This window comes from Giraffa tippelskirchi, chromosome 2 (assembly GCF_054371585.1).
Source record: "Giraffa tippelskirchi isolate mGirTip1 chromosome 2, T2T-mGirTip1v1.2.pri, whole genome shotgun sequence".
Taxonomy (NCBI): domain Eukaryota; kingdom Metazoa; phylum Chordata; class Mammalia; order Artiodactyla; family Giraffidae; genus Giraffa; species Giraffa tippelskirchi.
In genome coordinates, this window is record NC_137276.1 from 62,011,185 (window position 1) to 62,026,133 (window position 14,949).

The 14,949-nt window shown below is 40.8% G+C and overlaps 1 protein-coding gene and 2 long non-coding RNA genes across 11 annotated transcripts in view; all 3 read right to left on the reverse strand.

The window, feature by feature from the left end:
- KAT6B (lysine acetyltransferase 6B) overlaps positions 1–14,949 on the reverse strand; it is a 185,332-nt gene that overhangs the window by 113,799 nt on the left and 56,584 nt on the right. The gene's annotated exons all lie outside the window — the stretch shown is intronic.
- LOC145536179 (uncharacterized) overlaps positions 1–14,949 on the reverse strand; it is a 55,983-nt gene that overhangs the window by 9,524 nt on the left and 31,510 nt on the right. The window lies entirely within an intron of this gene.
- Positions 8,434–12,327, reverse strand: LOC145536173 (uncharacterized). Its single transcript, XR_014075683.1, has 3 exons — positions 12,300–12,327; positions 11,594–11,700; positions 8,434–9,274 (listed from the first exon to the last, which is right to left on the reverse strand). It is a non-coding gene; the product is annotated as an uncharacterized LOC145536173 (long non-coding RNA).

Consider the following 14,949-nt stretch of genomic DNA (forward strand, 5'->3'; position numbering starts at 1 on the left):
TAGCCACGCTATCTCCACCAAGACAGCAGCCTTATTAAATTACAACTGTTTGAACAAGGTCAAGCACTCAGAGTTTAATTCAAAGTGTTTCCAGGTATAATGCTGTCAGGTCAACTTAAACAAGCCAACAGAGGCTTGGAGCCTGATTAAATATTAAAACAGAATCTTTCACATCTGTTTTTACCCAAGGATGAAATTACTGTACATCACTTCCACCAGCTCATTAATACACTATACACACATCTTGCCTCAAAGGTTACAGGAATATCAATGCTTCAGAGGCCTGCAGTGAAGCCTGCCCACACAGCCAGAAGTGAGGTCACTGTATACTTTACAGGACATCAATATTTCTTTATAAAATGTGAGAGATAATCAGTTAGACACAGACACATTTTAAATTAAAGGATGAAAATCTCCATGAAGTCAAGCCAGTTGCTTTTGATCTGAACCTTTCAGTCATTCATTCAGTTGGCTTTGATAGGTAACCTAATAGCACACGTTGAACAAAAATTCTGATTCAACAGTAATTATTTTATAAAATGGAGGGCTGTCACATCCAAATAGATGGCCATGGCGATTACCTTTTTCAACTTTTATTTTTTATTTTATTTTTTTTTCCTTTTTCAACTTTTAAAAGCACAAATATAAAAGGTACATATAGATATTTCAAAGCACAAACACTTGGGACACTCAGAATATATATTTTCATGGGGTATTAGGTAAAAGAGTAGTTGACCATTTGAAAGCTTTAAAAACCATTAACAGGGAATGACACCTGGACCAACCATCTAGAATTACTCAGAGAACTCCTCTGCGTTTAACACCCCTGACCTGAACCCAGAGAACAATTTAAGAACTGTTTTGCAGTCCTATGTCATAGACTATAAGAGCTGCTGCTGTGCACACATTTCCAACACTCTCCTCTTCCTCTGGCACATCACCCCCTTTCTTCTGGGGGACCCACTTCCACTTCTGGTCCTGGAGAACTGTCAATCATCGTGTCCTCATCCCCAACTCACAGGGATGATCCTCCAAACCATAGTCCCCAGGCATCTGGTGACAATAGCTGGTCTAGTGGGTGGACACATGCCTCAGGAAGGCTGTTTCTATGTATGTGTTGGGAGAGAGAAGTCTCTGGAAGCTGGAACCACTTACCTGGCAAGATGTACGGGCAGCCATTTTCCCATCGCCAAGGAGAGAGCCTATAGGCACAGTGAGCCCATACACAGAGGGAGCAGAGCTACAGATGCAGACAAACAGCCCTGACCACATCCTCTGAGCAAGGGCAGTCAACTGAGCCTAATCCACCTCCACTTTCTGTTTTGAACATTAGATGTGTTTAGATAACATTAACATTAGGTTAATGCCAGATTTATCTGTGTTTAGATATTAGCAATAAGATAACAGAAAAAATGTTATTCTGACCAAAATGCAGTTAAGCTCACATTTCTGCTAGGACATCCTACTGATCCTTCTCTTCTCTGAAGTTCTATAGAACTTCAATTTCTACAACATTACCTTGAGATTTTTATCTTGCACTGTTTTCTTACTGTCCCATCTGTGTAATTAAAGTTTTAAATCTCTTGTTGCTACATATTGAAAAGAATACAAAGGCTGCTTAGGTCTAAGATAGTTGAAGTTAGACTAGGATAAGGATGATAAATTCTAGGTATGTGATACGCATCTGACCAAAAATAACGACGCTGGTACTGATGTGTGACTTGGTGAGTCTGTTTCATTGCAACACTGTCACACCTCATATACTCAGGGGTTTTTTTTGTTTTTTGTTTTTTCCAAGAGAACAGATGATCATTCATTTACACAGCAGTGGAGGTCAACTTCACACCTAAAGGAGAGTGGTGACAATGCACAAACTCCGAGTGATAAAATCGTCACAATCCACCTTACACGCTTCAGGCGAAGAAGCATTCAAGAACCATTCATTGGATTACAGAGTTTTTAAAAATCCATTTAGAATGGTGATATATTTTCTAATCTTTCATAGAAACAGTGGCTGCTTCCATAAATATATGAAAAAATATTTTCTTTCTTTGAACTAGCTGACTATAAGTAAAGGAATTATTGGGAGATGAAAAATCAAAGGTTCGTTTTTTTCCCCAAAGATATAATTACATTGGAAAATAAAGTGACTATCAGCCGAGAGCTGCTTTACGCTTCGTTTTTTTCTGCCATTTCACAGTATTAAATAGCATTTCCGTGGGAAAACCATGGGACATGGGCCAGGAGACACAAGCTGGAGTTCTTGCTCTGTCACTGACTGGCCATGTAAAGATAAAACAGAACTTCCCTGGTGGTCCAGCGGTTAAGACTCCACCTGCCAATGCAGGAAACACAGGCTCAATCCCTGGGGTCCAGGAAGATTCCACATGCCACGGGGCAACTAAGCCCGTGTGCCATAACTACTGAAGCCTGCGTGCTCTAGAGCCCATGCTCCCCAACAAGAGAAGCCACCACAATGATAAGTCCATGCACCACAACTGGAGGGTAGACCCCACTCGCCCCAACTAAAGAAAGCCCACACGCAGCAATGAAGATCCAGCACAGCCATAAATAAATATAATTTTCTTAAAAGATAAGACAGATAAAGCATAAAACTTCTCTTGAACCTGTTTTCTTAGTTGCACAAGGAGAATAATATCTGCCTTACCACCATCTAAATGAGCAGTAAAACTCCAATGAGATGAACTTTAAAAAATAAATAAAATAGCATCACCTGAAAACGATTCACAAATATAAGCTGCTGTCTAGAGAAAATAAATTACTTAGTATCATGTGCTATGTGCAAACATGATGCTAATCCTCTTCCAACTTATAAATGAGAAAAGAAAGCTCAAAGAGGTTACAGAGCGGGTAGAAGAAGGAGGTCTGTCCACAGCCCAGCCCCCATTCTTTCCATCACAACCCTGCCTCCAGTTACTAAGAACAGGAAAGCTACATACCTTGACTGGAAAGGACCCAAATTCTAGGTGACTTTGCCTAGTTTACAAATGCATTTCACATGTTTTGAGAGGATGAACATTCTGTAAGAAACACTCTGTTCTCTTTTACTAAACAAACATACAGTTTATTATTGACAAAGAAAATGTCTAACAAATACACATAAGAATCTATTGCGTTTTGTTGAACAAAGTAATTTAAAAGTGTCTGTCTTCTATGCTTGGTATAGTTAAAATTCTAATTTAACATGGCAAAAATATCTACAACTGAATTGTACTTAATTTCCTATGGAGTTTTCAAGTTCTAAAACATAATAGCTCCCAAATTTTCAATTTTCAAAGCCAAAAAAACAACACAGATCCCTGCTTATAGTGTTCATTTACTGAATGTAAGCCATGAGGAATACATCTAAATTTTTAATAGAATGTTTTATAGAAAAGCTGAAATTTTTTGACTAGTAATTTAAATCATGATGCAAGCTAAAATCACTTAAAAATCAAGACTGTCTTGGATGAAGTTCACTGCTAAGACACAAAAATAGATGCTGGTCTCATCTCTTACATTCTGGAGGATGCAAGCAGCATGCCTTATGAAAAGGTAACAGAAAAAAGAAAGTCTCCAAGTACTGATGATCTAATGGATTTTCACTGCCCATGAGCTTATTGGAAGTAAAAGGAACTGACCAGCTTATTGCAGCTGAAGATAAGAGATCTCTGTCCATGGGCCACCACAGTGGGGAGGGGAGTTGCAACACCATGGCCACTGGAATTGGGCCACTGCTCTCGGTTCTGTCAGGTGGGGGTGAGGGGCAGGGGAGGCGGACGGGCTCACAGGGGTGCATGCCAGAGTGTGTGTCTGTGCCTGGGCTTGTTTCAAGGGTGGGGAAGGATGCAGTGAAACCAGAAGGTTAGGTTGCAGGATTATAATAAAAGCACTTGAGGACTTAAGAAGAAAAGGCTTTTTGAAATCTTAAACCATTAAACACCAGTCGTGAATAAAACACAAAGTAATTTAAGAGAAAATAGAATCCCAATATACACAATATTATACCACACACAAACTCACATTTGAACAATATAGTTGAGCAGAGTAAACCACACGAAATGTAAAATCAATAAAGTCTTTTTCGATTGTTGAGCCCCTACCCCCACCACTACCACCAAAGAAAAGACGCTAAGGAATTTAATGGAAGGAAATTAATCATAATACTCTGGAATCTACAGTGAAATAATTTGGGCATTAGCTCAGTTTACTTGAAATAAGATTTAAAGCAGCACATTTGAAAGAAGCAGAATTCATTAAGCAACCTCTCAAAAGGATCATTTCCTCTAATTATTGCTTTTATAACAGAAGACAAAAGCAACCTAATGTAAGTTCATAAAATCTACAATTAGCTGCCAAAATTTTACCAGATAAAATTAGAAGAGAAAGGATACTTAGACATAAAATTGGCAAAAAGTTCTGCTACTTCTAAAAAGGCATTTGTTCTTTCTATCCATAATTATTAAAGAAGCCAAACACTATGGAGTAGATATTGTGGCAGGCCCACGGGAATAAGAACTAAAGAGACAAGAACAAGCTGGATGTTTTAGAAGTTTACACTGCTCGATTGGAGTGGGCAAAGTATAAAAATCCTCAAAATACCTCCAGATAACCTAGACTGTATAAGAGACTTGGGTTTGATCCCTGGGTTGGGAAGATCCCCTGGAGGAGGGCTTGGCAACCCACACCAGTATTCTTGCCATGGGGAGAATCCCCATGGACAGAGGAACCTGGCGGGCTACAGTCCACAGGGTCGGGCTACAGTCCACAGGGTCGCAAAGAATCAGACAAGACTGAAGCAACTTAGCACATGGGAGAAGTTGCTGATTGACCGGTTAAGTCTTAAAGGAGTGTGAGCATGAAAAGGTAAAACATGAGGTAAAATAAGGCTTGCCTTATATTATACAAAAGAAACAAGTGTGTGTGAAAGGGTACAGACAAAAGGATGAAACAGTATTTTTTTTTTTTTTAGAAGCAACATAACTGTAATATACTGGCTTTTCTGGTGCATCTTATTTGAATTTACAAGAAATATTTCTGATTAATTTTATTTATTTATTTTTTATTTTTTTAAACTTATTTTAGTTGGAGGCTAATTACTTGAAACAGTATTTTTAAGGAGTCTCTGGACAGAAGAGGAGTGGGAGAGAATAAGGAGGAATGATGATGGAGTGCACAAAGCTGGAAAGGCTGATGGGAACCAGATGATGGGAGAAGAGCATTTTAGTCAAATGATGGAATTAATTCAAGTTTCGTGCGCTACTCAATAGAGCCTACTGGGAAAATGTTGAAGATCTGATCAAAGTCTGTCATATTATTTCTTAAACCTTTCAGTATTTCAAAATATTTAATCATTATAATTAATGTTTTAACTGCAAAAAAAAAAAAAATACGATTAAAGGACAGAGTGAAAAAGCAACCTATGGAATAGGAGAAAACATTTTCAAATCCTATATCTGATAAGAGGTCCACATCCAGAATATATTAAGAAGTGCTACAATTCAATGATCAAAAGCAAATATGGGCAAAAAACTTGAACAAACATTTCTTCAAAGAAGATATACAAACAGCCAACAAGTGTAAGAAAAGATACTCAGCATCACTAATCATAAAAGAAATGCAAATCAAAACCACAGTCACCTCATATCCATCAGGACGGGCACTATCAAAAGAACAGAAAAATAACCAGTGTTGATGAAGATAAATTGGAACTCCAGTGACCTGTGGGTAGGAATCTAAAATGGTGCAGCCACTAGGGAAAATGGTACAAAGGTTCCTCAAAAAATTAAAAATAGAACTTCCATGTGATCTAGCAATTCCACACCTGGGCACATATTCAAAAGAATTCAAAACAGGATCTCAGAGAGAGACTTGAACACCCATGGTCACCACAGTATTATTCACAACAGGCAAGAGGGGGACCAACCCAAATGACCATCAGCGGATGAATGAATCAAGAAAAGGTGGTGTATACACCAAATGGAATATTATTGTCTTTAAAAAGGAAGGAAATCTTGTCGTATGCATCAGTACAGATGAACCTTGAGGATATTATGCTAAGTGAAAAAAGTCAGTCACAAAAAGATAAATATTACATGATTATTCCACTATATGAGGTATCTAAAATAAACTCTTAGAGACAGAAAGCACAAAGGTGGCTGCCATGGGTTTTGAGGAAGGGGGAAAAGGGGCAGGGGAATAGTTTTTAATGGGTATAGATTTGCAGTTTTACAAGATGAAAAAGTTCTAGAGATCTGTTACATGACAATGTGCACATATTAACACTACTGAACTATGCACTTTAAAAATATACTGTACTATGTACTTTACACTTAAAAATGGTTGAGATGGTAAATTTTAATGCTTTTCACACACTTTAAAAATAAATAACAGCAAAAACACACCAAAAAAGCAATGAAAAGTTGCAAAGTTTCAGGCTACTTCATAAGGGGTCCCAAATGCCAATACAGGGACATGACTTGCACTAGCTATAAAATTAGTTAGCAAGTTTACAATGTTCAGTTTATAGTGAAATTTCAACTGTCTCAGTTGACAAGGTAACTGTTGGCAAGCTGTACACCTGAAATATGCAGGACACAAAATAAGTGAAACTGCACTTAATTATAAAGCCCAGCTCTAATCTACTGGTGCTGAGAACGTTGACTGTGTCATCATGAAAGGATTTTTTTCGAAGTTCAGTAACTTAGAACTACATATTTGTAGATACGAGTTTAAAAAAGAAATTATCTTAAATACAGTCAAACTTTCGAGTACTAAAAAGTCCAGTCTAATCCATATCAAACTTAATTTCATCTAATATGAAGCTTTTCCCCTAAGACCAGCACAGAGGACAGTGTGGGGAGCCAGAGAATGAAAAGAGGCAAATGGCAGAAAAAGGAAAAGGAAATGTCTATCTATTTGTCTGTGGTCCTCTGGCCTGTAAAACACCTGCCAATTGCTAGAGCCCAAATGCCAGATCTCTCCAGTGAGACCCCATCTCTGGATCCTCCATGCTGCTGAGGCAGGCAAGGGACCCTCTGGCTCATCTCTCTCAGCTCCTGCCCGTGGTTCATCCATAGCTTCTTTCTGCTGGGGTCCCACACCTGGCAGGCAGTCTGCACATGCAGGGAAGCTCTTTCAAGAAGACTCAGTGGTTGCCTCCAAGCAGACCTCCGGGCCGACAGGAAGTGTCTGGCATTTGCTGCCCCCTCTCCACACACTGCTCCCACTACTCACCACCCAAGGTAGCTCCAGCCACACAGCTAGTTCCAGGTGAGAGGAAGACACCAGCCTCTGTTCACAGACACCTCCAAACTCCAGGAGAGGCATGCCACACTCCCTCAGGAGTTCTTCCTCAGGACTTCATCCGAAATCCATAGCAGCACCTGGCTGGTGACTGTGACTCAATAAAATGTCAATCTCCTTTTGCCATCATCCTAATCTTTCTGTTATTCTCTTCAGAGAATGACACACAGAGCGAAATCTTCCTTTCCCTCAAGGAAACGCATTCTCTCCTCCTAGGAGTTGTGTGCATGTAACTCATTTCCAGTCTTCCTGACAGAGGCTGGATTACAGGACGGAGGGTGTAACAGTTGCTAGGCCCATTTAGCCACCCCTTTACAAGTTCCATGATAGATGCTTTTAGAATCTCTCTTGAGACTATATGGGTGCCTACCACCTACGGGCTACAGCTCTGGACCTTGGCCAGAATTTTAGGCAAAAGAAAAACTCCCATTTAACACACTACCATATATATTTCCTTACTAATAGGATAGAAAAATGAGAAGGGCTATATCAAATTGAGGTACTCGGTTATCAGATATCCAAGGTACTTCCATGAAGTCGAAAATTCCTCCAAGAAGAGTATAAAATTCAATTTTATTAAATATTAAAATAACTGCACAAATAAGCAATGCTGCACAGAAAAACAAATCAACCCTGCTGAACCCAAGCTGTTGGTAGGCAGGCAGCGTCACCACAAATAGCTTGAACTATCTGCCACCCAGTGCTCAAGATTTTGATTGTGTGCACAAAAGCAAGTTTGAGGTATCAGTGCGAAACATACAAAAGTAAAAGCTAAGCCCACCTGTATCAACACTGATGTGTACAATGAGGACTATCCAGCAAGATGAAATCCTGGCCATTTTAGTAGCTCTACTGCCATTACTAACTGTCCCTGCATTTTACACCATTGTCTCCAGTTTCAAACTCCAGGGTGAAAGTAGTCAGCAGGCTGAGTCTAAGGAGTGAGCCCACTCCTATAACTCCTAAGAGGCAAGACCTGGAAATGCGCATTTGACCTGCACCAGCTTCCATAGCAGAAGACAGACCCTCCCCACGGCACACCAGTGGGCAAACCACAGTGGATGCCAAATGTCTGTTATAGACACTCCTTATCTTCTTCCTTAAAGAACTCAGAATATAAGTCAAAACAACACTGACAATAATAAACAATTTTATTTCTGCAAGTCCATATTACATGCTAATAGCATTCCGACTAAAAAAAATAATTTATAAAAGCACATCACTACCACAGTCTGCCATCATCAGTCAGAGTCAACAAAAAATGAAAGCTCCCAGAAGGGCTAAAATCATTAATGCAACGCTGATGACAAAGATGCCAGGAGATTATTTAACTTTTTATGTCAGATCATGTTAATTATGTTTAAATTTGTAAATTGCTGCTTGTTAAACTATCCATTTACTAAAGTAATAAGTAATGCATGTTGTGACATATTAGTGAAATTATTATTTTTAAAAACATCACAGACACAGATGAATAACCATTTCAGTGCAACTCCTTGTACCATTAAGGGGAAAACAAGAGGATTTGATAAGTTATACTGTGGCAGAAAAAGCAAGAATTGTTACTTTATTTTCCTACTCCAAACTGACCCTCCACATGCCAGATTAGGTCCTCCACATTTCAGATACAGTCAATTCAGCTCAGCAAGGTACCTGGGGAGCCAAAACCAGAATCTAGAAAAATGCCTGGAGGCTTCCTGCCAAAGACAGCCCTTGAAGCAGCAGTACCAGCTAATGTCGAGGTTAAGCTGGCAATGGAAGCGGGGCTGAGTTCAAAAGAAAGATTGTAAAGAATTGCCAGGACCGGAAGAGCTGTTCCGAATCACATCACAGCAAAGGTACAGGGATCACAGCTTTCCCTAAACAATGTTCTCAGTAAATCTTTCATGTTCAATTTCACCTCTTCATACAGGGCTCGGTTCTTCACTTTCACTGAATGAAGATAAACACTAGGATCTCTTATGATCTCCTGTGAAAGAGAAGTGGTTATTTGCAAATGCTGGAAGGTGGAGAGTAAAAACAAAGTTTATAGAACACATGTAATTTTAAAATTCAACCATTTGCATGAGGAAAAAAACCCAAAAAACCCTGTGCTCTACACACAAGATCTGAATATTTATATTAAAAAAAAAAAAACTCTCAGAAACTAAATCGGAAGTGACCACTTTAAAAAAAATTAATCCATGATGATACAAAAACATTTAATACTTGGTAAACCAAGGATTCAATGTAAAATATGTGCCTACTGAATCAAAGTTAAACTTCTATACTTGACTTCTTAGCTCTTCATGGCCCAGCTGTAACCTACCTTTTAAAATCTTACATCCTTCTGCTTCTCTTTTATCTACCTTTTCCATCTACCTAATTACATGCCTGTACCAGCAAGCAGTACTGCTCCCTGTTCCTCATAGTCTCCTCTGTGCCCTTGTTCACAGCAATGAGCCCTTCTTCCCTTCCTCCAGCATCGCTCCTTAAAAGTCAACAGGTTCAAATTCCACTCTTCCTCCAATGACTACCCCAATGACATCTTGGCCAAGAAATCTTCCTGCGTTTCCCAGGGAGTGCTCTTCCCTTCCTCTGGCTCCCAGAGCCCTGGCTGACCTCTTACATGAAACTACACTCTGTATCTTTTTAACAGTCATTTAGTTTACAGGGGGCTTCCCTTGTGGCTCAGCTGGTAAAGAATCCGCCTGCAGTGTGGAAGACCTGGGTTCAATCTCTGGGTTGAGAAGATCCCCTGGAGAAGGGAAAGGCTACCCACTCCAGTATTCTGGCCTGGAGAATTCCATACAGTCCATGGGGTCGCAAAGAGTCGGACACGATTGAGCGACTTTCACTTCGTTTACAGCATTAGCACTAAACTCTGTGTTTACCTTCACAATGTAACTCTGACTTTATGGAGAGACACCCACACTATGCTCTGTGTACAAAGATCTCCAGAACAGGGCAGACCCTACCTCCAACCTACGGGTCCTACCTGCCTTGTTATACCCCTCAGGTATAAAAGCTCATTTACTTCTCTGGCTCTTCATCACCAGGACTTAGTTCTCCACCCAGACAATGCACTTTCTTTCAGTAGCACTGAGTAACACTTTGTGGTTTGACCTGTTTTCTGCTTCACCGTACAATTACCTTAACCAAACAGTGGATGGGACACCACTGACCAGGCTTGTCCCAGGGAACCCCTAGTTAGTAGATGAATAACCCCATAGTACTTAGCCCTGGCTAACCTGGTACCACCTTGTAGACTGAGCCCTTCAACCTTTCACACTGACAGTAAAGGTGACAATGCCCACTGGCCCTGGGCTCGAGTGTCCTGCTCCACGCTTCTCTTGGACCTCAATACTCAATTCTCTCCCACTGCATCTTCACAGCTCCTTAACTTCTTAATGAGGCTGGACAGTCTCTCAGCCATGCAAGCCTTACAGTCTCAGATGAGTTGAGTATCAAATATAAGAAAGGGGAAAATGACTCAGATGACACAGAGGGAACTAGGCAGCTCTATCTCTCCATATATATAGACACACTGATTTAAAAAATGTTAAAATCTGAAAAACATGTTTTGGAATCCATGAAATACATTTAGAACAGAAATGAATTTATTTTATATATAGATTTCATACACACAATACATAAAGAATCTATGACATGCAATACATATAGAAATAGATCTAGTTCTGAGAGGTTTTTTTTTAACATAAATGTGATAATTTTGTAATTTATTTTTCTCACTAAGAATGTACTTGGGAGAGTTTACCATATCAGCTGCATTTAGATCCACTACCACACTGTTATTAGGTGTGGCATAATATTCTATATGCTGGCTGTACCACTGTGCATTTAGCTTTTCCATTATTTCACCACTGCTAACACTGAGAGAATAAGTGTGTGCCCATGTATATTGTACTAGACACAAAATTACTGAATCAAAGGTATGTGACTTTACTTTCATAGACACTGTCAAACTGCCTTCCAAAAACACCTGAACAATTTATATACTCACTATATATAAAGTATATCCATTTTTTTTCACTGTCACCAAAAGGGAATATTATTAATCTTTTTAACTTCTGTCAATATAACAGGGAAAAAAAATCTGATTGTTCTGCAGAAGGCTCCTCATATTCTCTACATTTATCTTTTGTGTATTACATATGGTCTCTTTTCTCCTAGTCTCCTACTTGTCCTTTAATCATACTTGTGATTTTGTCTTTGGTGATACGGAGGTTTCAAATCTTTGCAAGTCCAATTTACTCATCATTTCCCATCTGTACCTGAGTTTACTTACATACAGGAAATATTTTCTTCTAACAGTAACTCATTCTTTGCAATTCTGCTGGGTTCTGGCCTGGCAGTGCTTACGGGGAGATGGCATACACTCCCACGACCCAAACACTGGAAAATTTCCACAGCTATCCTGAGCCCACCTCTGAAAGGGGCAGGTGCCAGCCAGTGGACACCAGGAAGGACTAGCCAGTTCCCTTCCTTAATGTCTGAGGCAGAAGCCTAACCTATTCCAGGCTTGTGTGCCAAACCGGTCAGCCTGACTCCTGGCCCAAGGCCAGAGACCAAGGCCCAGATACACAGAGGCGAGCATCCCACTCTCCATGGCTGAGTTCCCAAACCACGAGTGTCTGGACACCTTGTGTGAAGACTGCCAACCGAAGCCCACACACATACACCCACCACCTCCTCAGCCTCAGAGGTAACAGACTGTAACAGGGATGTGGCACTGCATCCCTGACCTGGCAAAAACAAACCCAGAGTGACAGTGTGTACCCACAACAGGTCACTCTGGTGATTGGATCCTGACAGGCCCAGCTGCCAAGACACAGTCTGTGTGACAGGGACTCCTGTCCCCAGGGGAAAAACCTGGCCCTTCTCCCTCCACATCTGCACCATGAGATCAGATCACTAACTCCAGCTCCCCACTGTTTACACGGCTTCCCTCTCTCAGCCTAAGACCTACTGCTCCCCGCCTGCCTGAGCTTTACCCTTCAGGCCTTCATGACTCACCCAACTGCCAGAAAGAGGGCCCAGGACAGTTAGGTTCCGAGTTCCCTGCCTCCCAAGCAGTGCCTAGTGGCTCACTGGGAAGACGTACAGCTGTGGAGGGTCACAGATTGGTGGGAACACACACCCCTCTGCTCTAAATTCATGATTAATTTAGCTAACATCACAGAACTTAATGGGCAAGTAAGGTGGCTACACAGAGCAGGAGCAGATGCAGCCTGTTTTCCTGTGGCTTTTCCTTTGCCCCTGGGTTTCCAATCAAGAGCATAGCCAACTAACTCAGGATCTTGTCAGTTTAAAGGCAAAAAAGCTGAGTTCTTGCTGCAAGTTTTTTAAAAATCTGGCTTACTTAACACTCTCTATACTTCTGTTTAAGGGACTATTTATAAACATTAGATAGTCCTGGCTGTTGAGCCAGACTTGGCACTTATTAAGAATACCTCCTCACGGAGGTGAGGACAAATGTGTGTGCAGAGGTGGGGTGGGGGCGTGGGGGGATTCATGCCCAGTATCTCTGCCTCCAGCTTTCCAGAGTCTTGGGAAAGTCCATCTTTCAGAAATGCTGAAGACCTGAGGGGCCTGCTCAAACACATCTGGAACTCAGCAGAGCTTCTCACAGTGCACACCTGGAGAAATCCCAGTCCCACCTCAACCCTCTCTCACTCCAGATTAATCTCATATGTCGGGATCTTAATGTTCCCAGATGTAAAGAGTTCCTTCTTGGGCTGTTTCAGCGCCAGCCAGGCTGCAAAGTCCTGACTTCAACAGTCTGATGATTATACCCTACTTGGCTTGGCATTCTGGGCTCTAGAAGGAACCCCTTTGGACAGAGCTCACCCCCTCAGCTTATCAAAACTTCCCCAGTAAGACTCAAGTAGAAAGTTCCTTGAGGGGACCACCTAAGTTCCGTTCACTCTTAAGGCCTTCACATTTCTAAATATTTGTTCAATTAATTATATTGGAGTTATTTTTGGACTCATTTGCTTTCTCAAGGAAGTTCATTTCTAATATATTTAAGTCTGATAAACTTACTCCTTTGTTAAATAAGGCTCTCCCTATGGCTAACAGCAATGCTGTTTACTAACTTCAAATTTAACCAGTTGAGGCTGGTTCCAACCCCAAACGAGAAACCCTGACAGCCCAAGATGTCGTTATACTAAATGGTGATTTTCTACATGATCTAAATCTCTGTTGTCTAATATGATAACCACTATTGACAAATATCAATAACCTCAGATATGCAGATGACACCACCCTTACGGCAGAAAGTGAAGAACTAAAGAGCCTCTTGATGAAAGTGAAAGAGGAGAGTGAAAAAGTTGGTTTAAAGCTCAACGTTCAGAAGACTAAGGTCATGGTATCTGGTCCCATCACTTCATGGGAAATAGATGGGGAAACAGTGGAAACAGTGTCTTCTTTATTTTTGGGGGCTCCAAATCACTGCTGATGGTGATTGCAGCCATGAAATTAAAAGACGCTTACTCCTTGGAAGGAAGGTTATGACCAACCTAGATAGCATAGTAAAAAGCAGAGACATTACTTTGCCAACAAAGGTCCGTCTAGTCAAGGCTATGGTTTTTCCAGTGGTTTTGTATGGAAGTGAGAGTTGGACGATGAAGAAAGCTGAGCGCCGAAGAATTGATGCTTTTGAACTGTGGTGTTGGAGAAGACTCTTGCGAGTCCCTTGGACTGCAAGGAGATCCAACCAGTCCATCCTAAAGGAGATCAGTCCTGAGTGTTCACTGAAAGGACTGATGTTGAAGCTGAGACTCCAATACTTTGGCCACCTCATGCGAAGAGTTGACTCACTGGAAAAGACCCTAATGCTGGGAAGGATTGGGGGCAGGAGGAGAAGGGGACGACAGAGGATGAGATGGTTGGATGGCATCACTGACTCGATGGACATGGGTTTGGGTAAACTCCGGGAGTTGGGTAAACTCCAGGAGTTGGTGATGGACAGGGAGGCCTGGTGTGCTGCGATTCATGGGGTCGCAAAGAGTCGGACACGATTGAGCGACTGGACTGAACCAACCACCTGTGACTAATTTAATTTTAAAGAAAACTTAAAATTTAACTCTTGGGTCTCACTAGCCACATTTAAGTGCTCAACAGCCACAAGTGGTTAATACCGGACAATGCAGACACAGAACATATTTCCATCATTCTTTTGATCAGCACCACTCTAGATGCAATATAAATCTTGAAAAACTGAACAACTCTTAGCTTGCATCCAATATCTGATGATCAATGATCATCCAACATCTGATCATCAAAGTGCCATGATTAAATTAAAATATGCTGCTCCTTTAATTAAATCAATGGAAGGAAACACTCACTGATCAGCAGAGCTTTTATAATAATAGATTTGTCTCATGACAATGAAAAATTTAAACACAGCATAGTTCTCATCTATCTCTGGTTGCCACAAGTAATATGCTAGGCAGAGGGCAATGCATACTTTAAGTTACATGTCTCCTCTGTCTGGCCAGATAAAATTTCTGGTTAATGGTCATTTAAAAGGAACTAATTTTTATATCACCCTTAATGTCTTGGGCCAAGTGTGCAAACACTTAGAAATATTTTCAACCCACGGATTTCACTATGTGTGCATACAAAACCAAAGTATCTAAA